The sequence below is a fragment of the Equus asinus genome, chromosome 1 (assembly GCF_041296235.1).
Source record: "Equus asinus isolate D_3611 breed Donkey chromosome 1, EquAss-T2T_v2, whole genome shotgun sequence".
NCBI lineage: Eukaryota > Metazoa > Chordata > Mammalia > Perissodactyla > Equidae > Equus > Equus asinus.
In genome coordinates this window covers 205,414,256-205,427,950 of record NC_091790.1, presented here as the reverse complement: position 1 = coordinate 205,427,950, position 13,695 = coordinate 205,414,256, and the positions used below count along the sequence as shown (strand labels likewise).

Below are 13,695 nucleotides of genomic sequence, written 5' to 3'. Positions count from 1 at the left end.
TTTTCCTTTAGGCTGCCCATCTGTAAATTGCGAAGGCCGAACCAGAGGTGTGCTGAGACTCACCAACGTTGCTTGGTGATTTGGAGAGAAGACTCAGTCCTCATACAAAGGAATCCAGCAGCCCGTCCACAGTCACGCCCATTTGGGCGACACCTGGCACAGTTAGGACCATGCAGGGCTGCACTGACTTTTCGCTAACTCAGCTGGACTGCCTGGGGGTTGTGCGCCATCAGTAACTGTCTACAGGGCTCCGGGCTGAGTTTGGCCTGTGGAACGGGAGGTGTCTCTGAGAAGGTGTGTGACCCGCGGAGTGAACTTCAACTAGAAAAAAGCAGAGTAGACTCTCACAGGCAGTAGACACAGTAGCTTAAAAATTATATTTAGGTAGCTCCTTCAGATGTTTCTAGGTTTCCGGACTGGTCCTCTAAATCTTCATCTTTTCTCCATTTTCCATATCTCATCTTTCCTTCCCACTCTCCCTCTCTCTCTCCTTCTGTGTCTGTTTGTCTCTCTCTGTTGTACTTTCTGGAGAGTGTTCTCACCTTTGTCTTTAAATGTTTCTATTGACTTCATTTCTATCATATTTTTCACTTCTAAGAGTTTTTGTTCCGAAATTTAAATAATATTATTCTATTTGTCTCATGAGTGTAGTCTATTCTCTCTCTGAGGATGTTAATTAGAGGTTTTTTCCCATTTTCTTCTCCTTGCACAATCTCTATTTTCTCCAAACTGCTTGCTTCTGTCTGTTCGTTTGATTTCTATCTTTCATGTGAGAAGATTTCTTCAAACAAATGGAGATTCCTTATTGTGTGCTCACATTCGGGAATTTGGGGCTGACGAGTTGATGGGCATTGTGAAGAGCAGAAGTGTCTGGCTGGCCCATTCCATCCCTGAGGGTGCTATCTCCTGGGAAAGATCCCTCAGTCCCCAGCTGGGGGGTGAGGTGTGGCTGCCACACATCTGAGAAGAGGAAAAGCAGAGGAAGTCTCGCCATCCATTAGGTGTGCACGCATCCTCTCACCCGCGTTTCAGACCCTAACCTGTTCCTGGTGTTCCTCTATCTGAGGCCCTCTCTCCTATTCTCTCCAGGAAATAAAGCCCCAGTCTTCTGAGGAGTCGGCCAGGGAAAGTTGGGGTTCTGATGGCTTCTTAATTTTCAAACAATCCTTCTTGGTTTTCTTCCCTTTTCCCTTAGTCAACTTTCCAGAAGCACCTGGAGGGGCTCATTCTGAAGCCTTCCCATCAGAGAAGATTTAATCCATCACACAGGAAACCACACACAACCAGGAGAAACACCACGTGGACAGTGGCGTTAACTGACCAGTGCCTGTGCCTCGTGTGCCAAGGACCGCTCGGGGGCCTTCCAGGAGAAACCAGGTCAGTTCTTGGCACAGGACTCGTCTGTCTTATGTCTGGGCGGCATCACTTTCCACTCTTCCTTTGCTTTCCAGCTTCCACAATGTTGTTGCTCCTTCTCTCCTCCTCTCTGCTCCTCATGGATTTATGCCTTAGACTTTATTTGCTGTTGTATTGGTGGGGGCTTGAGGGTGGCCCAAAGCAGTGAAGGTAGCTTTGCTGTGTTTACCTGGACGTCTTCATTCATTCTTTCAAAAACTACTGTTGAGTCGTCCTAGGTGTCAAGCATTACGACATGCTTAAAGGTGGGCAGTAATCCAGAGAACTCACTAATGATGTGCGCCTGCAGCCTTGGCACACGCTGCCAGCTCAGGGGGCCGTGAGAACCAGAGCAGAGGAAGCCGACCTATGAGGGAAGGTCGGGGAAGGCGTCTTTGGAGAAGCAACAATTGAGAGGAGATATGACTTATGAGTAACAGTCAACAAAGCTATGATTCCTGGAGGTGTGTGTGGGTGGAGGAGGGGGACGAGAGAGAAGAGTCTTCAAGGCAGAGGATAAGCTGGTGGAAGGGCCGTGGCGTTTGGGGAGTGTGGTTAGGACAAAGCTGAAGGCAGCGCAGCTGGAATAGAGAGGGAAGCAAGTCAGAAGGGGACCGTGTCTCAGACTGGAGATTGCGTCTCACTTTGGATATACAATGGAGTGTGCGGGCCTCTGCAGCCTGGGCGCTGGAGGGTGACCCCGCAGCCAGCTGCGCTTTAGGAACCATGGGGCACAGAGAGGGTGCAGTGCCTTCCTGTTCCTCTCCAGCCACCTACGTGCCCACCAAGGTGCACGGGAGCCTTGTATCCTCGTCTGCGCTGCCTTCCGCAATGCCTACAGACTACAGCAACCTCTCAGTCTCTTAAACCTTTCGTATTTATGTTTGCATCTGCCTCATTATTGGCGTTTTATTATGTGTGACCTCCTGTTTCAGTTTTGTTTGCATTTATACGTGGTCAAAAGCAGAGAATAAGCTTCTTGCAGGCAAAGTTTTATTTATTCTGTGCTCTATGGTGCTAGGCATAGGCTGCTGCTAAACATTGACTCATTTCAGCACCGGATGGTTGAGAGCACTGCTGCTTAAAGTCTGCAAATAGCCCAGGACTCCAGAGGCTGTAAGTGTGTTTATCAGGTTCATTGTTTTTATTCTTGCTTTAAATATAACACATCTCTATTCACAGAATTCATAAGGCTTCCTTATATGATAAGTGGTCTCCCCATGTGTGTGGTTTCTCCAACCATTTGGAAACTTGAGAAGTGGAAAGGTTTCCTTTTTTTTCTGTACTCCCTAGTACCACTGTTTTCATATTAGATATTCTGTGAATACACGTGCATTGACTGATTAAGGACAAATAACAAATTAACCAGTCACTGTTAATCTCCCAACCCCTCCCTTGGGAAGCGAGAAGCATAATTTCTGCATGGTCCTTTCCATGTGCACACACGATCATCACACTTCCCCCAAGACTAAGAGATTTGCTGGTTCCCACACTGTCCAAAATCTCCTTTGAATTCACAAAAAAATCTTGGGGGATGATTAAAGAGTGATGTTAGGAACTGGCAGAAATTGGGGACCCAATGCTATTTAAAATGACAGCAAAGTCACATCTATGACAAGAAAACTGTGCTTATCACTTATCTCTAGGCCTTGTTGTATGGGCAGTGTGTCTTCAACAAAGACCATATGGAAATAGAGCGCGCACAGTCTCACAAGGACGGAGAGGAACACAGCTCATCTGTGCTCAGCAACTGGTCATTCCCTACAATTAGTACTGCTGTTTGTTAATCCTAATATAGCCGAAGTCTACCCACACTACCAATCTCGTTCTGAACACACTTTGTCAAACCACCTCGCAGAACACCATTACTACTCATTTAAGACCTTAGTCCTATTAGTCTAAATGCTTTGAAAACACTTTCTTTCTCTGTTTACGACTTTAATTCTTTGTTTACTTCGTTAGTATAGAAATCTTTCCCTTGTGATTTCAGAGGCCATGGTGACCTGTGAAACCAGTGGGAATGCTGGCAACAGTTGGTTACTTGCCTGCAGAGGGCAGCAGTGTGTCCACCCCGCCACCAGACTGCCCGGGTGTGAGTCTGGCTCTGCTGCCTAACCCTCCGCACGCCTGTGTTTTTAACATGTAAAAGGGGCTAACAGTCTCCACATCACAGGCATATTGTAAGCACTCAATGAGGGATATATGAAAAGCCCTTAGAACAAGGTCTGACATAGAAACCACTATATAAGTGCTAGCCATTTTTTGGTTATGACTGAATACAATTTCTGGGGTCAAGAAATACCTTTTTGAAAACATGGCTCTTTATTTATCTTTTTTATTGTATTTTTTTTTTAATTTTTATTTTTTTCGGATGTAGATCATATTTCAAATTCGGGATACATTCCATCATGTTCACCACCCGAACACTAATTATAGTGCATCCCCTCACATGTGACCCTAATCACCCCTTTTGCCCTCCCCCCTCCCCCCTTCCCCAATGGTAACCACCAGTCCAATCTCCAATGCTGTGTGGTTTTTTTTGTCGTTTTTATCTTCTACTTATGAGTGAGATCATATGGTATTTGACTTTCTCCCTCTGACTTATTTCACTCAGCATAATACCCTCAAGGTCCATCCATGTTGTCACAAATGTCCAGATTTCGTCATTTCTTATGGCTGAGTAGTAGTCCATCGTGTATAAATACCACATCTTCTTTATCCATTCGTCCCTTGATGGGCACCTAGGTGCTTCCAAGTCTTGGCTACTGTGTGTGATGCCACAGTGAACATAGGGGTGCAAGTATCTTTATGCCTTTGTGTTTTCGAGTTCTTTGGATAAATACCCAGCAGTGGAATAGCTGGATCATATGGTAGATCTATCCTTAATTTTCTGAGGATACTCCAAACTGCTTTCCATAGTGGCTGCACCAGTTTGCACTGCCACCAGCAGTGAACAAGGGTTCCCTTCTCTCCACACCCTCTCCAACATTTGTTGTTTCCTGTCTTGTTAATTACAGCCATTCTGATCGGAGTGAGGTGATACCTCATTGTAGGAAAACACGGTTCTTTAAATAATTCAACCCGTTGGTAGGAAAAAAAGAAAAACACCTTGAAAATAATCTGGATGAATCTTTACATCAAGATTCCTAACCATTTCCCCTTATGTAGATGCCCCTCCACATTCTGCAGATCACTTTTATAGACCCGTAGGAATCTGTTAGGACTCACAGATTTCCTGAGCAGATCTTGTTGATAAAGCCCACGAGAGCATCTATTCCAGCACCTCTGTCTGATTCTATTTAATCCTTTAAATTGGATAGAAAAGAAAATTTTTGCCACTTCTTTTCTGTATGAAAATATTTCACGAATGATGCTACTTTTAGAGAGTATTATATTGGTTGCAATGGACTTTATTTTCAAAGGAATCTTTCTGCAGGTCTGGTTTCTCATGACAAATGTATGATTTGAAATTATTTTCAGGTTGACTTTGGGAAGAAAAAGAAAGCACTGGAACTAAATTAGGAATTTTTCTTTTTGGAGGCGTTCTGCCTACCCCCCCCCCAATAAATACACACACACACACACACACACACACACACACACACACACGATCATTTTTCTGCAAGGACTGGGAAAAAATTCTTTACCCAAGAGTGAATTCTCTGCTTTATGGCAAAAAGCAATTTTTTTTCTATTCCAATGCTGTTTAGTGATTTGGATTAATTTGGTAACAAATCAGCAATAGACAATTTGATGTAACTAAAGTCAATTTTGCGTGTGTGTGTGTCCATGAGACGATAATAAGGGCATCTAGGAACTTAAAATGATAAGATCACTTTCATGGAAGATCTTTGTCTCCACGGGTCCAAAAATCTTGACAAAAATAGCACCAGATTCCAAAGAGCCACGCGACCTGGCTTAATGCCGTGTTGTTGATATAATGGGCATCTTGTAAACAAGGAGTTGAAAGTGGCAGAGGGCACTTGGAAATAAACAGTTCCAAGAACTAAAAGTTGCATTGTTTATAGCATCTATGAAACACTGGGCATCAAAAGGTGGAAGTCAGACATAACAAGTATCCATCATCATCGGCAACAGTGAGACTGTCCTTAGTGGTTGTCACTGGGTGGTGAGACCCAATGATAAGGGTATCTTCCTTTTATATTTTTACACTGACTTTGATTATATGAATTTTTATATATTATATTACATATACTTTCACTAATGAACATATATTACTAGGTTAATAAGGAAATAATAAGATATACATCCTTTCCCATCTATTCACCAAAACCACTCAGTGCATTTTTTAAAGACAGTTGAAATAAGTTGGGCTAAGCCAAGTAGTGAAAGAAATCAGACAAGGCACTTGGCAATGTCGGGACGTCCTCCAGGAAGGCTGGCTGCCTGGAGCATCCTTCTTGGAAAAATTGCTATGGGGGTCCTGGCCCTCAGCTCTGCACCGTTAGAAGCCTGATGTTTTCAGTGCATGGATTTCCCTCTTTCTTAGTTGCACCTCAGCCAAACTCCTAAGAATTGATATATAACTGAGAGAGGTAATTTGTTAATTTTTGATGAGAAATACAACCAGCCAGTTGACCAGAGTGCTCGTGTTAATGAATCAGTTAAGCTACATTGTAATCAGAGGTACCTGCTGAGCTGGATGGAGTTAAGGGAGTGAGATGTGGAATTCAAACGGAGATGCCTGCCCTGTGGATGGATGGCTTGAATCACCCGCACATGGCAAGGGCAGTTTGTCCTTTGGCAAGCGTGGGTGGACACTGCCTGTATTTTGCCTTTCTGGGCTTCTCTTGTCCGTGTATTGACCTCTCTGTTCAGTCAGTCTTTCTTCAAAAGGATTCAATATAATAGGTCAGATTTCTCTTTCCTACAAAATAATCATGACCAAGTTCCCTCCCTGGACTGAGTTCTCAGCACCGTCAGGTTCTCCGGCCATGTCATTTCAGATCAACACTAGAGCCGTGCCCACAGGGATGACGGCAATGAGTACCATTGGATTTCGCTAACTTGTAAAACATAACAACCTTTCCCTCTTGTCCTCACGGTTCTTGGGGTGAGCGGGGGATGGTTACTTTTAAGCTTGCGTGTGCACAACACATGTAAGTAAGAATTACAATGAAAAATCAAGAAAATACGCCCTTCTAATTTTTGTCTTTCCAAAGCCACATGCTGACTCTGACAGCCCTTCGAGCATCTTGGGCAGTCACCTTTAGCTCCATTCTAGGAACAAGGAGACAATGGCCAAGGTTACATAGCAGGGCATGTCAGCAAGATCATCTCCACCAAGAGGCACAGCTTTCCACTTCCTCACAGGACAGAAACCCTCAGGGTGACTTTCTACCAAGAAATGTCACTTCACTACTTCCAAGCCACCAAGAGCTTCTCCTCCAGGCAGCCCATGTGTTATCTTGATAGTTGACAGGCTGTTTTGTTTGACAAACTGGGACAGTGCACAGTGGATTGGAGCAGGGTTGGCCTGGAGCTGTGGTCCCCAACGGGTGATCTGAGACCACTAGTGACACACAGGGTCCTCTAGGTATTGTCCCATTTTGCCTCTTAGAATATTTATATTTAGTATGTAATAATGTATAATTTTATTTTGACAGGGGTCAATTATTTGCTTCAGATTATCTTTTGTCTGTCATATCAGAACAGGAAAATAGCACCAACGTTAACTATTACTCTCTGTTTGATGTCAAACAGAACATAAACTGCAGTGGTGTTTCGTAAGGTTGCTGTTCCCAGATAGGACGTGCAGACACACACAGTGAGTAGAGGTACCAAGGTCACCACCTCCAACTTATCAAATCATGCTGTCGGTGCATCACCTCCAACCTCACAACTGTTCAAGGCAGTCCTTACTACGTGCTTCAAAGTGCACTCAACACTAGGAAGGGAAGAAAATCCACATAAAATGAACGGTGTGGCACTCAGTTCATAATTTGGCCAGCGTCTCTTGTTAGACTGAAATACGGGGGCAGTGACATCACAAAGAGACTGGTACATGTGGAGCCAGAAGAACTGAGCTGGAATCATGGCCGACCACCAGCTGGGTGACCTTGAGCAGGTTACTCCAACTGTGAGTCTCAGTTTTCTCATCTCTGAAGCGGGGATATGACCCACAGCCCATCATCGTTATGAGTACAAAGCGAGTTAGGATAGGTTAAAGTCTCAGTATCAAACACACAGTAAGTGCTCGCTCAATGCCTTTAATGCATTTGTGTGTTCACTCATGCATTCACTCATTCATAAATGAAATAAAGAGATAGGGAGTAGAAAGAAATTTGGGCCTATGCTGGAGCTTAAACAATAGGGTTTTTGAAGACATGCACAGAGGCACATAGATGACAGAAACATAGAAAGTGGAATGAGGGCGTGGGTCCTGCCTGGAGTGATGGGTGTGTGCTGGGAAGGAAAGTTTGGATGAAACAGTATGGAGGCCGAGTGGAGAGAGCCCCAGAAGCTAGATGGTGTCGAGATCCCATGTAGTCAGCAGCAGGGAATTACCGTGGCTTCTGGAGCAGAGAGAGTAGTACAGAAAAGATCCTGGGGCCAGCCCTTGTGGGCTGCACTGGAAGGAGACAGACTCGAGGCCGAGGGAGAAGCCTACCTGTCAGAGGATGTGAAGACACTCACTGGGGTGCCGGGCCACGTTCATGGGTCCTCCCCGCGGGACGTTTCAGGTAGCTTCAGTCCTGGCTGAGCAACCCCAGTTCTGCTACCCCCGATCGTTAAATGTGGGGCTCACATCAGCTCTGAATTTGGATTGTTTTCCTCCTTTAAGAAACGTCACCTTCCACTCATGTTGGGCTGTTTGTGGGGGAGCCGGGGGAAGTGTTCGTCGGCATGCCCTGAAAGCCACTCCAAGCATTTCAAAAGGTCAACAGAGATTTACGTCAGGCCATGATGTGGTGAATCAGAGTTAAGATGTACAGAGATGTAAAAACTTGACCTTTTCATTAGTAATTGGGAACTGGTTGTCCCGACTTCTCTGCTTAGGAAAAAGCTTAACTCTCTCAAGAGCTCTAGTGCTCCGACCCTCCCCGACCAGTGTGGGCACCTTCGTCCACCTTGTCGGATGAAGAAAAGGCAGAGCGCCAGGCTGGGGTTACGTCACTTTCCAGTCCAGACAGCAGAAGCATTAGCTTTGTGTGGCTTCTTCTTCGTCTGGGGGTCGTGGCCAGGCAGTGTGCCAACCTTGCTCCTGAGGGTCTGACAGTGTGGCCCGTGGTGTTGCTGACCACGTGGAGTCCTCAGGAGCCAGAAAGCCTCACCCAAGTAACAGCTGTGTCATCTCCTCGGAATACTGTGCTCCCAGGCTCCAGCCCTTGCCTTGGAATCGGTCTTCTCAAGGAGGAAATGCCACAGCCTATATTCTTTTGAACAATCCATTGTTAGTGGCTCCAGAAATACTTTTTAGTGAAAGATACAGACTGAATTGGCCATATTTTGCAAACCAACCGCCTCCCAGGGAGGGCCAACACTCCCTGCCTGTTTACTTCATGGCATGGTAGTCACAACGTAATGAAAGAATGGATACAAAAGTCTGAAAAAGCCTAAAATGCCCTGCCCACTGAAGCTTGTGGCCTTTGCTTGTGCTGGAAACCCAATGGCAGAAGACAGGTTTCTGCTGCACAGGCATGTGACTGTCCAGCTGTGGAAGGCTCTGTGCTCTCCCTTTGAGCCTTGAAGCAGCAGACAGACCCAGCACAGGGCCAAGTCGCCCAGACATGCACATTTTTGGATCTGGTTCTTCCTTGGTCCTTCTTCCAAGAGGGGAGATTCTTGAAAAGAAAGCCCTCCCCTGAAATCTGGCTGAGAAGTGGGGATGCTCAAGGGACTGGAGCATGCTAACTGCTCCTAAGGGTTCTGCCCAGCGCCGCATGTGAACAGCCTCTTCAGGAAGTTTCTGCTCTGCCTCCTGCCTCGTATTTCCTATTTGGCCCACCCCAATGACCCTGTCATCTATAGAGTGCTCCAAAGAGAGTCACTGTGGCTTCAAGAAACATGTGGTCAGGTTAGAGAGTGCTCCCCTTGAGTGTTCACATCAGGACAGGGAGAAGAGACCCAGCCCAGGCTCGTGTCCTGGGATAGGAACCTGTGCAGGCAAATCAGCTAGCTACACACAGGGATGGGGCAGGGGTGGGGACAGGCGGTCAAAAAACCCAGCCCTATGGGTACTGAGTTCAAAAATGGGGGTGGTCTAAACAGTACAGTCACAGCCACTTTGGGTCACAATTTGGCGGTTCCTTATCAAGTTACACATACATTTGCTGTACCACCCTGCAATTCTACATCTAGGTATTTATTCAGGAGAAATGAAAGCATACGTCCGCATGAAATTTGTATGCAGATGCTCACAGCAGTTTTATCCAGAATAGTCCCAAGTTAGAAACAACTCAACTGTCAAATGGTGAACACATAAACAAATGATGGTATATCCATGCAATGGACCACTCCTCACAGTCAAAAGAATGAGCTACAGATACAAGCAACAAGGTAGGTGAACCTTGAAAGCAGTTATGCTAACGAAGAAGCCAGCCACTCAAGGCTAGGTAAGGGTGACTCCATTTTTAAGACATTCTAGAAAAGGCAAAACCTTAGGGACAGACGCCAGTCAATGACTGCCAGGGACAGCCACAGGGGATGGAGGAGAGGCACGATGGAATACTGTGGAGTGATGGAAATGTTCTCTACCTTGGTTTGTGGAGGACTTCTGTGATTGCACCTATGCGTCAAAACTTGTGGAAAAGTTATTAAGAAGCGGGAGTGTTATTATAAGTAAATTATGCTGCAATGAGCCTGTAACTATTTAGATGTGGTTGGTGTATGCTCATTTCTCCACCAGCCTCCCCGCCCCATGGTCTAGACAGCTGCGCCTCCCACTATCCTTGAGTGGCTGCTTTTGTGGTCAAGGCTGCCCTTGATGTTCAGTCTAAGCCAATGTCACCATTGGAAATAACGCAGGTGGCTTTGTGTCCAGCGCTCTGTAGGGCCAGTCTGAAGCAGGGAGAAGAGAGGAAGGTGATGTAAAAACAAAACAGTATAGACGAGACAGCAAGGGACACACGTGGCCTTTCCACTGTCCATCCCGTGGCTAGCACCATCCTGGCACATGCTGAGGGCCCAATTATTCTGTGGCAGGAATGGATCACAGAACACCGCAAACGTCAGGCAAGCTCAGCCGTCCAGTGGTGTCAGCCAAATGCACAAGGGCATTTCTCCTTAGAAAAGGTTCTACGAACAAGAACAAAGCTGACATCAGGAATGGAGACACGTCCTTCTCAGAGAATTGATTCTCAGGCCTCGCTGAAAGGGTTCAACATACACGCCTCTGATTTTGTGTGACTTGGAACCGACCCTGTGATTCTTCAAGAGAAGATCGTGTGCAGCACAGAGCCCCAAATGCACGCACGAATCAGAATAGTGACTGCACTGCTCATCCCGCTAGGTGGAGCCCACGTCAAACGCCAGTTCGGGCAGGCCTAGACAGGCTAAGAACAAGCATCTTTCTGGGGATGAATTCAGATGACAACAGAGCAGGTGCTCTCCCATCTCCCTGGTGCAGACTTTGATGCTGTGGAGCCTTTGCTGAGCATCATTAAATAAATCTCCAAGAGCGTGAGACCCGCCACTATTTCTCTGAGTCTGTCAAGACGACGAGGAAATTAATGTTTCAGGAGAAACTTTCATCACTTGTTTCCAGAGACAGAAGGGTTATTTCTTAGCTCCAACTACAATCCTGGGCATCACTTAGTGGTGACAGCAAGTGAAGGAGGGGGCAAGGCCAGTCGACCCCAGATCCAAACTAAAATCACCTGAGTAACTTTAAAAACTGCTGAGGTCCCATCCTCAGAGACTCTCGTTTAATCGATTTGGGTTGGGGCCCAGGCATGCATCTTCTTACTAGTCAACATTGCTTAATTCCTTCATTAATTTCCTCCAACCATCAATCAGACATCTAGGGAATACCTACTGTGCCGGGAATAATTCAAGGGATATGCACATGCAGTTTAGGACCAATAAGAGCCTGATGCAATGAGGAATCATGCATATTTTCACTTCATTTTCACATGAATTTGTTTGAAAATCTTTTAGACGTGCTAGGAGAGTCCTCAAGGACAGCAAAAGATTGAATGGGAAAGGATGGTTGAAACTGGCTCCCTTTGCATGTGGTTAATGGCTTTTCTCCCGCTGCCTAACTTAGTCCTGTCGCTGGAGACCTTCGCCGCAGGAACGAGGGCGAGATCTGCAGAGGCATGTCTGCCGCGGCTTTCCTCGTGCAGTCATGTCTCATCCACTACAACAGCCACGGCGTTAGGGACACAGTCCAAGCGTCTCCCAGTGAAAGCCTGCTCTCTGATGCCTTAGAATGTGCGAGAGGAAGGTGTCAGGCGGTACGTGCATAGCGAAAACATTTCTAAACATTCTGCTCAGAAAAATTATGTACCTACAAGCAGGTAACTAGCTGTTTAACGCGAGGATAAATCACGGTGTGAAATGAGAAGTGTGCTTACTCTAGGAGCTCAGGTAGCTGGCCGGGGATTTCTAGAGGGAGAGGTTTTGACGTTGGGGCTTGAAGGATCAGAAGGATTTGGACACAAGATGCACAGTGAGCAGGAAGTTTCTGGAGTATGTGTGGGGGAGGAATGAGGTGAAGAATGGATGGAGCAAAGCTGTGGACGCCTAGGAGCACGTTCTGTTTGGGAGCAGTGATTGGACATCATTGATGTGTTATTCACGGAAGCAGGACTGGCACATATAAGGCATTGCATGCATCTTCCTTCCCTCCCTCACTACAGGCCAAACTCTTCGATCAGAACGTTCTTTCCCACAGAGACGGGCATGGCTTTAGACTACTTTTAAACTCAGAGCTCCAGGAAGCCATTACAATTGATCAGAGTTGGCATTGAGGATGAAATTTATTTTCTGTCTCAAATGTAGGGAAATTGTGGGGAAGTGTGATTAATAAGATTTGGCCATATTACGGTTGGCCATGGTTCCACCGTGAATAGAGCCTGTAGTGCTTTCCGCACACCAAAGTAGGCACTTAAATGCCTCATCTCATTATTGTACAGTGTTTCATATAGCCTTTACACAAAACCTATGAGCCAGGCATTTTATTTCCATTATACAGAGAGCAACTGTGCCCAGAGAAGCAACTTTTCCATGCTTACATAGGTAGAGAGGCTGACAGGGAGTTTATTCCAAGATCTGTTTGACTCTAAAGTCTATGTTCTTTTGGTAATGTTTGCTAAGAGTTTGCACTTCAGAGGGAGGAAGAGAGAGAAAGAAGGAGGTCTGGAGGGGAAAGGAGGAGAGGGGGCAGCAGCTGAGGCCAGGTTGGACGTGTGGATCTCTGAGCTGTCCACAGTCCTGAAAATGTGTGAATGCCTATAACAGTAGGCTTCTCCACCCTCGGTGCCATGGTACAGACACCTACAGTGCTATTTTAAGCATATCTCTTTCTTCCACATTTTGGCTTCCTATTGGTACTTCCCCAGGGTATACAAAGAATCCTATTCTTGCAGCTCTGGCAGCTGTGAAGGTAGCTTGCTCTGCAAAGCCAAAGTGTGTCTGTGTGGAAGGTCCAGCAGCAGGGTCCCTGAGGATTCATGTGAAAAGAAATGGCCAGGAAGGAAATGCGGTAATCCACAAGGTGCCAACACTGGCGCTGCCCTCGTGAACTCACTACTTTGAATCTTCTCACGCACCAGGCTCAACTCACAGTGGGACACAGGTTGCCAAAGATTTAATTAGAGGGACATGGGATATAAACATTTGAAACCTGTCTTCATTTTCCAAGAGAATACCAGCTACCATGATCACAATTAATGTGGTTCCCGCATTGACTGTGTCTTCTCACATTCCGTGACTTCATTACTCCCCACCAGGCCTCCTAATTGAATCCATGCTCCTAATCTTCCCTTTCCTTCAGTCTACTCTATACACAAGCATAAAACTAATTTAAGCCTGCCATTTTCATCACATCTCTCTTCTGCTCAAAGTGTTCAATGTGTCCTTATTGTAAAACCCCATCACACTGGGGTGGTGTTTAGGTCCTCCACACTCCAGGCTCATCTTAAAACTCACCCAACCCTATCTCTACCCATGCAGAATCCCACGTGAACACCCCTGCTCCAGCCTGGCCTGGCATCCCACTAATTCCAGGAGGACGCTGGCTCACTGCGGAGGTCAAGGCTGTTTAATGATTTGCCCAGCCTGGAATAGCTCCTCTCTGTCTCCATCTATTAAAAAAAAAGAAAAACTTACTCAACT

General features: G+C 46.0%; 1 protein-coding gene across 4 annotated transcripts in view; it reads right to left on the bottom strand.

Annotated features, from left to right (window-relative positions):
- Positions 1–13,695, bottom strand: part of DPP6 (dipeptidyl peptidase like 6) — a 988,762-nt gene that overhangs the window by 200,894 nt on the left and 774,173 nt on the right. The window lies entirely within an intron of this gene.